Source organism: Amblyomma mixtum, chromosome 3, assembly GCF_055824585.1.
Source record: "Amblyomma mixtum isolate Tamu chromosome 3, ASM5582458v1, whole genome shotgun sequence".
In the NCBI taxonomy this organism is placed as follows: domain Eukaryota; kingdom Metazoa; phylum Arthropoda; class Arachnida; order Ixodida; family Ixodidae; genus Amblyomma; species Amblyomma mixtum.
In genome coordinates, this window is record NC_143014.1 from 410,425,974 (window position 1) to 410,437,928 (window position 11,955).

General features: G+C 51.9%; 2 pseudogenes; both read right to left on the bottom strand.

Moving 5' to 3' along the window:
* Positions 1 to 4,537: 4,537 nt before the first annotated feature.
* Positions 4,538 to 8,025, bottom strand: LOC149357639 (uncharacterized; annotated as a pseudogene).
* Positions 8,026 to 8,245: 220 nt separating this feature from the next.
* LOC149357640 (uncharacterized) lies at positions 8,246 to 10,055 on the bottom strand (annotated as a pseudogene).
* Positions 10,056 to 11,955: the final 1,900 nt, after the last annotated feature.

Sequence of the window (11,955 nt, forward strand, 5' to 3'; positions counted from 1 at the left end):
AGAAATGAGGTTCCGTTTGTCTCAGCAAATAATAAGTTCCCACTAAGCATTTTTAGTACAAGCGGGAAGTGATAGTTTGGTTCAGAAATCTGGCCACCAAGGTTATTCACGTAAGTCTGGCAACAAAGTAAAAAATTTGAAACAAATGTTAAATATTGTTATAAAATAATTATGCAGGTACAAATTTTGTATTTATAAAACACAGAACATATCCGCGAATAGAAATAGCTGCCATTATGAGCACAAACGTCTGGCCACACTGCATAAAAAATCTGAAAGCTCAACAACAATGTCTTTGTTGTAAGATTGGAACTTACGCTGTTTTGATTGCTGCGGAAATGAGGCTGTTTTTGTGTCGGCAAATAACATGTTGCCACTGAGCATTTTTAGTAAAAGTGGGAAGTGATAGTTTTCGTCAAGAAATCTGGCCACCAAGGTTATTCACGTAAGTCTGGCAACAGTATAAATTTTGAAACAAATGTTAAATTTTTTTATAAAATATTTATGTAGCTGCAAATTTGGAATTAATAAAATTTGTTTAGTTTGCATCGTTGCACATAACCGTTTGGTGTAATTTTTAGGCATTTGAAGCCCATAACTTCTACTACACTTGTGCAAAACTCTGCAGGGTTGTCGCCAGTTGGTTCAGTGACTCTCGTTGTCAGGGGTTCGGTGATCGCGCGATTGATTGATTGATTGATTACAAACATCTTTATTTCTTAAATGTTCTCAGAACATGTGGGTGGGCCGCCTAGTGCGGTAGTCCACTGGCTGCGGCTGCTGCGCTGGCCCTCCCCACATGACAGTAGACATGACATGATAAGTTATCACGTGGTTTGAGCGTTATCTTCTGCTCCACCAGCAAGAGTAAAATTTAACCGGTCGTAATTGCCTATATTGATCGTTGATTATTCCAAAACATACCTATACACTATTTGAAATGCATTCGGGAAGGACATAGTAATTTAGGACGCTTATAATATTCAAAACACACGCCGTGAAATACTCAAGCCTTTTAGCTTTTCCCTTCTGCTGAAAGGCGACCAGTTCGGCTCTGAGTTCAACATGTGAGATCGGCTCACTAGAAAAATATCATCCTACTGCTTGCTGGGCCGCAAGCAGTAGGATGTTGACGTGCCACTGGTCGGTATCGGTCGGCTCCGTGTGTGGGCGTCCTGCCTTGGTACGGAACAAAGTGAGAAACGACTGCCCTACACCAATACTCCGGAAGAGCCCCGTCTTCGCAAACCAGACCTGCTGTAGGAGAACTTTGCGTTGCTCAGCGCCCAAGTTGCACGAAGCACTTCTTGGCGACATCCAGTCCGGCTGTGCTGCCGCTCATTTTTTCTGCGCCTCCGCGCGCGCGACGACGCCTTTCGGCTGCGAACAACTAGCACCGACTTTTCGAAAGCACGGCGGCCACAGCTCGCGAGCGCCAAGCGGTTTCCCGCACTAGATCTCGCCCCCACAGCGCGCGGCCCATCATGGAGGAAGGAAAATGTCCGTTTTCCATGGTAACTCGGCGTTGAGCGATTGCGCCGGCGGCCGCCGGGACAGGCGACTGGGAGAATGGAGTGAATAATTTCACTGCGACGAGTTTTCAGTGGGTGGTCGGCTCGACTAGATCGCCTTTATGGCTTTTGAAACAGCAGCACTGACGAAGGTCTACGCAGAGTCCTCCCCGTTAATCGGCGTGTCAGCGCGCGCTCATTTCTTTTTGCCTTCATATGCATTTTGTTTTCATATGTATTTTTTTGCAAAGGGCAAGCACTCCGCCGCTTCCCACCAGCCCCGCGCGCTGCATAGCAGGAAGTTTGGACAGTAAATAATTAGCACTGTTTGTGGACCTCGTAGGGCGCTGTTAGAGCAGCACCGTCGCGTGAAGTGTTTCGCCCGTGTCGCTTGCTTGGTCCTGCATACACAGAAAATTTTACGCGTCGCCCGGAAGTACACCCGCGACTGGCAAATCGGACTCCGCCGTGCACGCTTCTGGGGTTCTGATCTATGTGCTCCCCGCCCGCCTCTGCCTTGGCCTCAAAACGCGGACCGACTTGGCCAGAGAAAATATTCAATTTGCTGTGGCCGTAAGGCAGCGCGGCAAAATTAAAGACAAATGAACACTCTGCTAGTTGGTAAAAGAGGGCTAACTACACTTGGAACGGGCTACGCGCAGGGCTAGCACAGACAAACTTTATTTAGTTCAGATAAGTGGCAGGAGGGCGGACTTGCCCCCCACCCTCCCCCCGCGTCCTTGTCAACTGGCCGAGATCCCTCGGGACCTGGCGGCTTCGAAGGGTTGTCTTACGACGGTCTTATGCTCTTCCAGGTCCTATGGCTGCGTGGCGATACCACCCAGGACTCCTTACTGACAGCTGCAGCGGTGGATTGGGCGCATGCAAACGTCATATGGGCTGGGCAGCTCCTCTGCAGGGCGAAATGCCGCGTCGGACCGCGGGTACGGGCGCTCGATGCGAGGCGCCGCTGTAACATCGTTGATGCAGACGACTCACTAAGATTTAGACTAGATGTTGCATAAATTATTGCTACCTCACAACAGAAAAAATAAAATAATACTTTTTACTCTAACGCGAAACATATCTGCGATAAGAAATGCAAAGTTGCCATGATGAGCACAAACGTCTGGCCACAATGCATCAAAAATTTGAAAGCTCAACAACTATGTCTTTGTTGTAAGCTTGGAGCTCACACTGTTTTACTTGCTGCAGAAATGAGGTTCCTTTTGTCTCGGCAAATAATGAGTTCCCACTAAGCATTTTTAGTACAAGCGGGAAGTGATAGTTTTCGTTCAGAAATCTGGCCACCAAGGTAATTCACGTTAGTCTGGCAACAAAGTAAAAAATTTGAAACAAATGTTAAATATTGTTATAAAATACTTAGGCAGCGACAAATTTTCAATTTATAAAACACAGAACATATCCGCGAATAGAAATAGTTGTCATTATGAGCACAAACGTCTGGCCACACGGCATAAAAAATCTGAAAGCTCAACAGCAATGTCTTTGTTGTAAGATTGGAACTTACGCTGTTTTGATTGCTGCGAAAATGAGGCTGTTTTTGTGTCAGCAAATAATATGTTCCCACTAAGCATTTCTAGTACAAGCGGGAAGTGATAGTTTGGTTCAGAAATCTGGCCACCAAGGTTATGCACGTAAGTCTGGCAACAAAGTAAACAATTTGAAACAAATGTTAAATATTGTTATAAAATAATTATGCAGCTACAAATTTTGAATTTATACAACACAGAACATATCCGCGAATAGAAATAGCTGCCATTATGAGCACAAACGTCTGGCCACACTGCATAAAAAATCTGAAAGCTCAACAACAATGTCTTTGTTGCAAGATTGGAACTTACGCTGTTTTGATTGCTGCGGAAATGAGGCTGTTTTTGTGTCAGCAAATAATATGTTGCCACTGAGCATTTTTAGTAAACGTGGGAAGTGATAGTTTTCGTTGAGAAATCTGGCCGCCAAGGTTATTCACGTAAGTCTGGCAACAGTCTAAATTTTGAAACAAATGTTAAATTTTGTCATAAAATATTTATGCAGCTGCAAATTTGGAATTCATAAAATTTGTTTAGTTTCCATCGTTGCACATAATCGTGTGGTGTAATTTTAAGGCATTTGAAGCCCATAACTTCTACTACACTTGTGCACAACTCTGCAGGGTTGTCGCCAGTTGGTTCAGTGACTCTCGCTGTCAGGGGTTCGGTGATCGCGCGATTGATTGATTGATTGATTACAAACATCTTTATTTCTTCAATGTTCTCAAAACATGTGGGTGGGCCGCCTAGTGCGGTAGTCCACTGGGTACTGCTGCTGCGCTGGCCCTCCCCACATGACAGTAGACATGATATGATAAGTTATCACGTGGTTTGAGCGTTATCTTCTGCTCCACCAGCAAGAGAAAAATTTAACCGGTCGTAATTGGCTATTGATCGTTGATTATCCCAAAACGTACCTATACACTATTAGAAATACATTCGGGAAGGACATAGTAGTTTAGGACGCTTATAATATTCAAAACACACACCGTGAAATACTCAAGCCTATTAGCTTTTCCCTTCTGCTGAAAGGCGACCAGTTCGGCTCTGAGTTCAACGTGTGAGATCGGTTCACTAGAAAAATGCCATCCTACTGCTTGCTGGGCCGCAAGCAGTAGGATGTTGACGTGCCACTGGTCGGTATCGGTCAGCTCCGTGGGTGGGCGTCCTGCCTTGGTACGGAACAAAGTGAGAAACGACTGCCCTACACCAATACTCCGGAAGAGCCCCGTCTTCGCAAACCAGACCTGCTGTAGGAGAACTTGGCATTGCTCAGTGCCCAAGTTGCACAAAGGACTTCTTGGCGACATCCAGTCCGGGTGTGCTGCGAGAGAGAGAGAGAACAACTTTTATTTAGAAAGCCTGCAGAGTCGGTTAGGCTCCCTCCAAGCAGGGAGGACAAGCTTTTACCGCGACGCGGCCACTACGTCAATCTCGTGCGTTGTGCTCCTTGAGGTCTTGTTACGTCCTTCGCTACTTCCGCGGGTTCGAGAGGACCGCCGCCCCCTTCCTGGGGGTGCCGCCGCCCTCTCCTCGGTTTCGCTCGGTCGCTACCTCTCGAGAGCTGCCGAGACCTGCTGGACGGCCTTGAGTTGTGTCTTTTGATCACAGCTCCTCGTTGCAGCCTCTAGCTGCGGCGGGATCGTCGTCTTCTCGCTGGCTTCGCGCGGATTTACGCTACAGTCCCAAAGGATGTGAGCCGCGGTGGCTCTCTCCTTCGCGCACAGTCTGCATATGTCCCTCGCGTGCACTCTCGGACACACGTGCTTAGCTAGCACCGGGGTGAGCAGGGACCCCGTCTGTAACTGTCTATATAACACTGCCTCATTCCGGGTAAGCCCCGGGTGAGGTGGCGGCATAGTCTGTCTGTTCAGTCTGTACCATTTCACTATTTCGTTGAAGGTGGTCATCTTGTCCTTGGCAGTGCGCCGCGACCAGGACTCCGAGTCGGCCGTGCTTTCAGCCGCGCGGTTGGTTAGTCCTCGCGCGGCCGAGTTGGCCGTCTCGTTGTGGTTCACGTTTCCGCGTTCCGACACGTCACTGCCCATGTGGGCCGGAAACCACTTGATCACCACAGGACTGTTGCGTCCGATGTCTTCGGCCTTGCGCAGTATGCTCGCGGCCTCACTACATACCCTACCCTTGGCGTAGTTCTTCACTGCCGTTCTAGAGTCACACAACACTGTAGTACATCCGGGGTCGGAAACGGCCAAGGCGATGGCCACCTCCTCCGCCCGGTGCGCTTCTCGAGTCCGGAGGCTCACCGCGGTCTTCGTTGCACCCGTCGATCCCCGACAACCACCGCCGCGTATGCGTCGGTGCTCCCTTGATACTCTGCCGCGTCCACGTAGGCGGCGCCTTCTTCTCTGGCGTGGAGGTCCACGAGAGCCCTGGCCCTCGCCAACCTCCGCTCCCTGTTGTGCTCGGGGTTCACGTTCTTCGGGATCGGGAAGACCCTGAGCTTTCTGTTGATGCTATCTGGTATAGGTACGTCTTTCTGCTGCTTGCCTTCCCTCGGTTCGAGGCCAAGGTCCCGCAGTATCTGTCTTCCGGTTCTCGTTTCGGAGAGACGCTCGAGTTGTGCCGTTCTCTGTGCTTCGGCTATTTCGTCCAGCGTGTTGTGGACTCCCAGCGCCATGAATTTTTCGGTGCTCGTGGCCCCGAGGAGACCGAGTGCCGCCTTATACGCCTTGCGTATGGTGGCGTCCATCTTGTTACGTTCACTCGGCCTCCAGTTGTGGAAGGCGGCCACGTACGTTATGTGGCTAACTGCGAAGGATTGAACGAGCCTAGTCAGGCTCTCCTCCTTCATCCCCGCTTTTCTGTTGGACACCCTCTTGATGAGTCTCATTGCCGCAGCCGCTTTGCCCGCGAGCTTGTTGACCGTGTCACCGTTGACTCGGTTCCGCTGGACGAGCAGCCCGAGTACCCGAATCTTCTCGACCTCCGGTGTTACCTGTCCTTCCGCCGTCTTGACCGTGATCTTGGGACGCTCGTACTTGACTTCCATATTCTTTCTTTTCCTGGTCGATCCTTTCGGGGGAATCACCAGCAGTTCTGACTTGGCCGGGGAGCAAACGAGTCCAGACCCGTCCAGCTGCTCCTCTATGGCGTTGACCGCTTCTTGCAGCGTTGTCTCGATGTGTCCGTCGCTTCCTCCCGGTACCCATAGCGTCACGTCGTCGGCGTAGATGGTGTGCCGGACTCCCGCTACTCTTTCTAGCCGGGTGGCCACCCCGATCATCACGAGGTTGAAGAGTAGCGGGGGGATCACCGACCCCTGCGGAGTTCCGACGCTGCCCAGATTCTTCTCTTCGAGCTGTAGGTCTCCCGCACAGATTTCGGTGGTTCGTTCCGTCAGGAAGTCTTTGATGTACTGGTATGTCCTCCTGCCCATGTTTAGCCTGGATACTTGGGCCAGGATAGCCGAGTGCCTCACTTTATCAAAGGCGCTCTGCAAGTCCAGCCCGAGTACGGCTCTGTTGTCCTTGGTGCCCGTCGTATCGTCGATGATCTCGTTCTTCAGTAAGATCATGGCGTCTTGCGTCCCGAGTTTGTTCCGAAACCCGATGATGGAGTTTGGGTAAAGCTCCGATTCTTCCAGGTAACGCTGCCACCTGTTCATGAGAACGTGCTCGAGGACCTTTCCCACGCACGAAGTGAGTGAGATCGGCCTGAGGTTCTCTATGTTGGGCGGCCTGCCAGGCTTGGGGATGAGGATCGTCTTGGCTGCTTTCCATTGCTTGGGTAGCCTTCCTTCTTGCCAGAACTTGTAGAAGTTCGTGAGCGTTTCGATGGCCGCTTCGCTGAGGTTCTTGAGCGCTCTGTTGGTCACTCGATCGGGACCCGCGGCAGACCTTCCATTGAGTTCCTGCAGGGCAACTCTTACTTCCCAGGTCTGGATGTCGCGATCTAGCGTCTCGTTCTCCTTGCCTTGGTAATCCGGGTGTCTTTCCGTGGGGGTGGTCGGCAGGTACTTGGCGTCCAAGCGCCGCTTGACCTCGTCCTCCCCGTGTTCGCAGATTTCCTTGTGTAGGATCCTGGCCAGGTTGTTGTGTTGGTGGCCCTTGGTCTTGGTTTCGTCGAGGAGGTGCCGCAGCATGTTCCACGTCTTGCCCTTGTGCATCTGTCTGTCGGCTTCGTTGCAGGCCTCGTTCCACTGTTGGGTGCATAGCACCCTGCAGTGGACCTCGATCTGCCTGTTGAGCTCGGCGATCTTCTTCCTTAGACTTCGGTTGGTTCGTCGCTTCTGCCACCTCGCCTTTATGGACTGCTTGGCTTCTATCAGGTGGGCCAGCCGACTGTCCATCTTGTCTATCCGTTCGTCCGTCTCTAGCTCTTTGGTGGCTCCGTCCTTCGTCTCAACGACGTTGGCCGCCCATTGCTCGATGTCCGTAATGTCCTCTTGCACCGCGGGTAGCGCCTTTCGAAAGGCGTCCCAGTCCGTAATGCGATGCTTTCTTATGCCGGTGTTGCCTTGGCCTTCGAGCAGTATGACGACCTCTACGATGTAGTGATCGCTGCCCAGCTCTTGGCCCGTGTTTCTCCATTTCACTTCTCTTGATCCTCCTTCAGTTTTGATGAAGGTAAGGTCCGGAGTTGTGTCTCTCGGAACAGATGTGCCGATCCTGGTGGGAAAGGCCGGATCCGTGATTAGGTTCAGTCCGACGTCGGTGGCGTCTTGCATCAGCTCTCTCCCCTTGACCGTCGTTCTGTGGTAGCCCCAGTCTTGGCTCGGTGCGTTAAAGTCTCCGCACACTACGAGCGTATTGCTTCCCGCGACTGAAGCTGCCTTGTGGAACAGTGCCTTGAATTTCTGTTGTCCGTGGGACGGGTTGCTGTAGATGTTCACCAGGAAAGTGCTCTCCCTCCTCTTCCTTCCCGTGATTACTTCCACCGTGCAGTGTTCGATGGCGCTTCTGCCGATCATTTCGTGTTCCACGAAGGTGATCCCTCTCCTAACGAAGGTGCGGACCCCTCTGCCCTTGCCCTTGGACGTGTCCCTTTTGCTCGGCGGGCTGTCGTGCGACCGGTAGCCCGGTAGTTTCGGCGTCTCTTCGCTGTGTGTTTCTTGAATCATTATGACGTCTGGTTTCCTCGTTAGTTGCTGCAAGTGTTGCTGCAGCACTGCTCTCTTGCCGGTAAAGCCGTTGCAGTTCCAGTGCCAGACCAAGAGGTCTCTCACTGGGGGTGTGGATGCTGCTGTACTTGCTGTCCCGTCCATGATTGCTGCAGTTTGGCGGTGATCTGTGCTTCCATACATTGTATTTGTGCCTGTACCTGCGTCTGCAGCTGTGCTTGCATTTGCGCCATCATGTTCTGGATCGTGCTCTGTATATTCGTTGTCATCTGCTGAACCGTTTGCGGGAGCGCAATAAGTCGTTCGTTGGTTTCCTTGCTGGTCGCCTCCAGACGGTCGAGTCTGACGTCCTGTTTTTCGATTCTCTCCATTGTCTTTCGTTCCTTGGCGACCTCTATGGCTCTCCTCTTGGGAGCCGGTCCCGCCGTTTTCGTGGCTCTCGGGTCCACCTCGACCTCTAGTTCGTCCTCGGTTATCTCTTCTTGTTCCCTCTCTTGTGCGCGCTTCGGCAGCAGCTGCTGCTGTTGCTGCATCGCAATTAATGTCGTTAGCTTCGCGTTGATTTCCTTGATGGTTGCGTCCTGCTCGGCGATTCTCTGCTTTAGCTTCTCGTTCTCGTCTCTTAGGGCTTTTATTACCATTCCATTCTCTTCTTGGAACTTCTTCGTGGCGTTTTGCGCCGGTGGTTGTCTTTTCTCTGCCATATTAGCCTTGACTGCTTCTGCCCAGGTGACTCTTTCCCCCGACTGCGACGGTCTGTGGCGGCTGGCGCTCCTGCCTCCCTTGCGGTTGTCCCTCTTGCGGCTGCTGTCGCGCTGCCTCGAATCCCCGCGGGGTCTCTCAGCAGACGGCGCTCGCAGCGGCGGAAAGCTTTTCGGATCCAGTTGTTGCTGCATGGCTTCCATCTTGCGTTCCCATTGCCGTTTTTTGACCACATATGGCATCTTGTACTTGTTTTTGCATTCCCTCTCGCCCGTTGGATGCTGTCCCCCGCAGAGCTTGCACTTGGGCTTGCATTCGCGTTTGTGATCCTCGCTGGGGTTCACGATTCCGCAGCCGAAGCATACTTTGGCATTGGGATTCGGGCATACGTCTCTTCCATGGCCGATCCTGCCGCATTGCCTGCACACGTCAAAGTGCTTGCGGTAAAGCCCGCACCTGACTAATATCGAGCCATACTTGACGTTGTTCGGTACTTTTTGTCCAGCGAAGAGTACTATCACTGTGGTTGTATTGCCGATTCTGTGCGCCTCCACCGCTAGGGGGTTGCATGGGTTCACGATGTTTTCGGTTATCTCTTTCGGGGGTGTCGTGTACGGCTATGCCTCGGATGACTCCCTTGACCGTGCCGTCCGGCGCCGTTCGGTAGGCGCTGACTTCGTATGCCTTGTCTCCTACGTTTAGGGTTTTGACCTTAGAGTACAGCGTGGCACGCCTCTCGTCCGGGGTGCGTACCACGATGATGTTTGGCTGCGCGTTCGTGCAGATGGTGTCTGCTTTGGCTTCTTCCTTCGTTATTCGAACCGCCGTCATGACGGCCGACATAATTATTGAAACCTCAGTTCTCGCTACGTTGAGACCTCCCCGTGGTCTCATGACTATCTTGGTGTCTTCCTTCGGCATGTCTGTCGGCATCATCGCCGCTTTCGTTACCGAGGCTGCAAATCTCTTAGCAACACTGGCCCTAGTCTTGGGTCTAGACTGGCGAGTAGTGGCGGCGGACTCACCGTTTTCCTTGCCGGCCATGATCTGCTTGATGCGCTTGCCGGAGGCCGACCAGCCTTCGGCTTCTTCCGGTGTAATGTCCTCTCCGGGAACTTCAATGCACGTACGCCCGCCGAGACTGCCGATGCTCGGCGCTGACGTTATGTTGTCTCCCATCGACGTGGCCACTTCCATGTCAGACGCCATCTTGGTCGTACTCGTCGTCGGGTTAGGCCTAGCGGCCGGGCCCGTCGCCACCGGTGGCCGTACTTGTGGTAGGCCGACGCTAGGCCTAGCACCGCACCAGAGAAAAGTCCTCGTAAATCGGGTGAATCATGTACCGCTTGGTCAAAACTGGTACCGGTCGATGCCCCGCACTTTCGCGCACACTTTGATACCAAATATATCGCGGTAACTGTAAATTAACACTGCGTTAATTGGCATAATAGCAGGGGCCGATGAGAAGCGCGTCCCCTCCCGTCGGCGACCGCAGCGCCCTCTCGGTGTGCTGACGCTCATTTTTTCTGCGCCTCCGCGCGCGCGACGACGCCTTTCGGCTGCGAGCAACTAGCACCGACTTTTGGAAAGCACGGCGGCCACAGCTCGCGAGCGCCATGCGGTTTTCCGCACTAGATCTCGCCCCCACAGCTCGCGGCGCATCATGGAGGAAGGAAAATGTCCTTTTTCCATGGTAACTCGGCGTTGAGCGAGTGCGCTGGCGGCCGCCGCGACAGGCGACTGGGAGAATGGAGTGAATAATTTCACTGCGACGAGTTTTCAGTGGGTGGTCGGCTCAACTAGATCGCCTTTATGGCTTTGGAAACAGCAGCACTGACGAAGGTCTACGCAGAGTCCTCCCCGTTAATCGGCGTGTCAGCGCGCGCTCATTTCTTTTTGCCTTCATATGCATTTTGTTTTCATATGTATTTTTTTGCAAAGGGCAAGCACTCCGCCGCTTCCCTCCAGCCCCGCGCGCTGCATAGCAGAAACTTTGGACAGTAAATAATTAGCACTGTTTGTGGACCTCGTAGGGCGGTGTTAGAGCAGCACCGTCGCGTGAAGTGTTTCGCCCGTGTCGCTTGCTTGGTCCTGCATACACAGAAAATTTTACGCGTCGCCCGGAAGTATACCCGCGACTGGCAAATCGGACTCCGCCGCGCACGCTTCTGGGGTTCTGATCTATGTGCTCCCTGCCCGCCTCTGTCTTGGCCTCAAAACGCGGACCGACTTGGCCAGAGAAAATATTCAATTTGCTGTGGCCGTAAGGCAGCGCAGCAAAATTAAAGAAAAATGAACACTCTGCTAGTTGGTAGAAGAGGGCTAACAACACTTGGAACGGGCTACGCGCTGAGCTAGCACAGACAAACTTTATTTAGTTCAGATAAGTGGCAGGAGGGGGGACTTGCCCCCCACCCTCCCCCCCGCGTCCTTGTCAACCGGCCGAGATCCCTCGGGACCTGGCGGCTTCGAAGGCTAGTCTTACGACGGTCTTATGCTCTTCCAGGTCCTATGGCTGCGTGACGATACCACCCAGGACTCCTTACTGACAGCTGCAGCGGTGGATTGGGCGCATGCAAACGTCATATGGGCTGGGCAGCTCCTCTCAGGGCGAAATGCCGCGTCGGACCGCGGGTACGGGCGCTCGATGCGAGGCGCCGCTGTAACATCGTTGATGCAGACGACTCACTAAGATTTAGACTAGATGTTGCATAAATTATTGCTACCTCACAACAGAAAAAATAAAATAATACTTTTTACTTTAACGCGAAATATATCTGCGATAAGAAATGCATAGTTGCCATGATGAGCACAAACGTCTGGCCACAATGCATCAAAAATTTGAAAGCTCAACAACAATGTCTTTGTTGTAAGCTTGGAGCTCACACTGTTTTACTTGCTGCAGAAATGAGGTTCCTTTTGTCTCAGCAAATAATAAGTTCCCACTAAGCATTTTAGTACAAGCGGGAAGTGATAGTTTTCGTTCAGAAATCTGGCCACCAAGGTTATTCACGTAAGTCTGGCAACAAAGTAAAAAATTTGAAACAAATGTTAAATATTGTTATAAAATAATTATGCTGCTACAAATTTTGAATTTATAAAACACAGA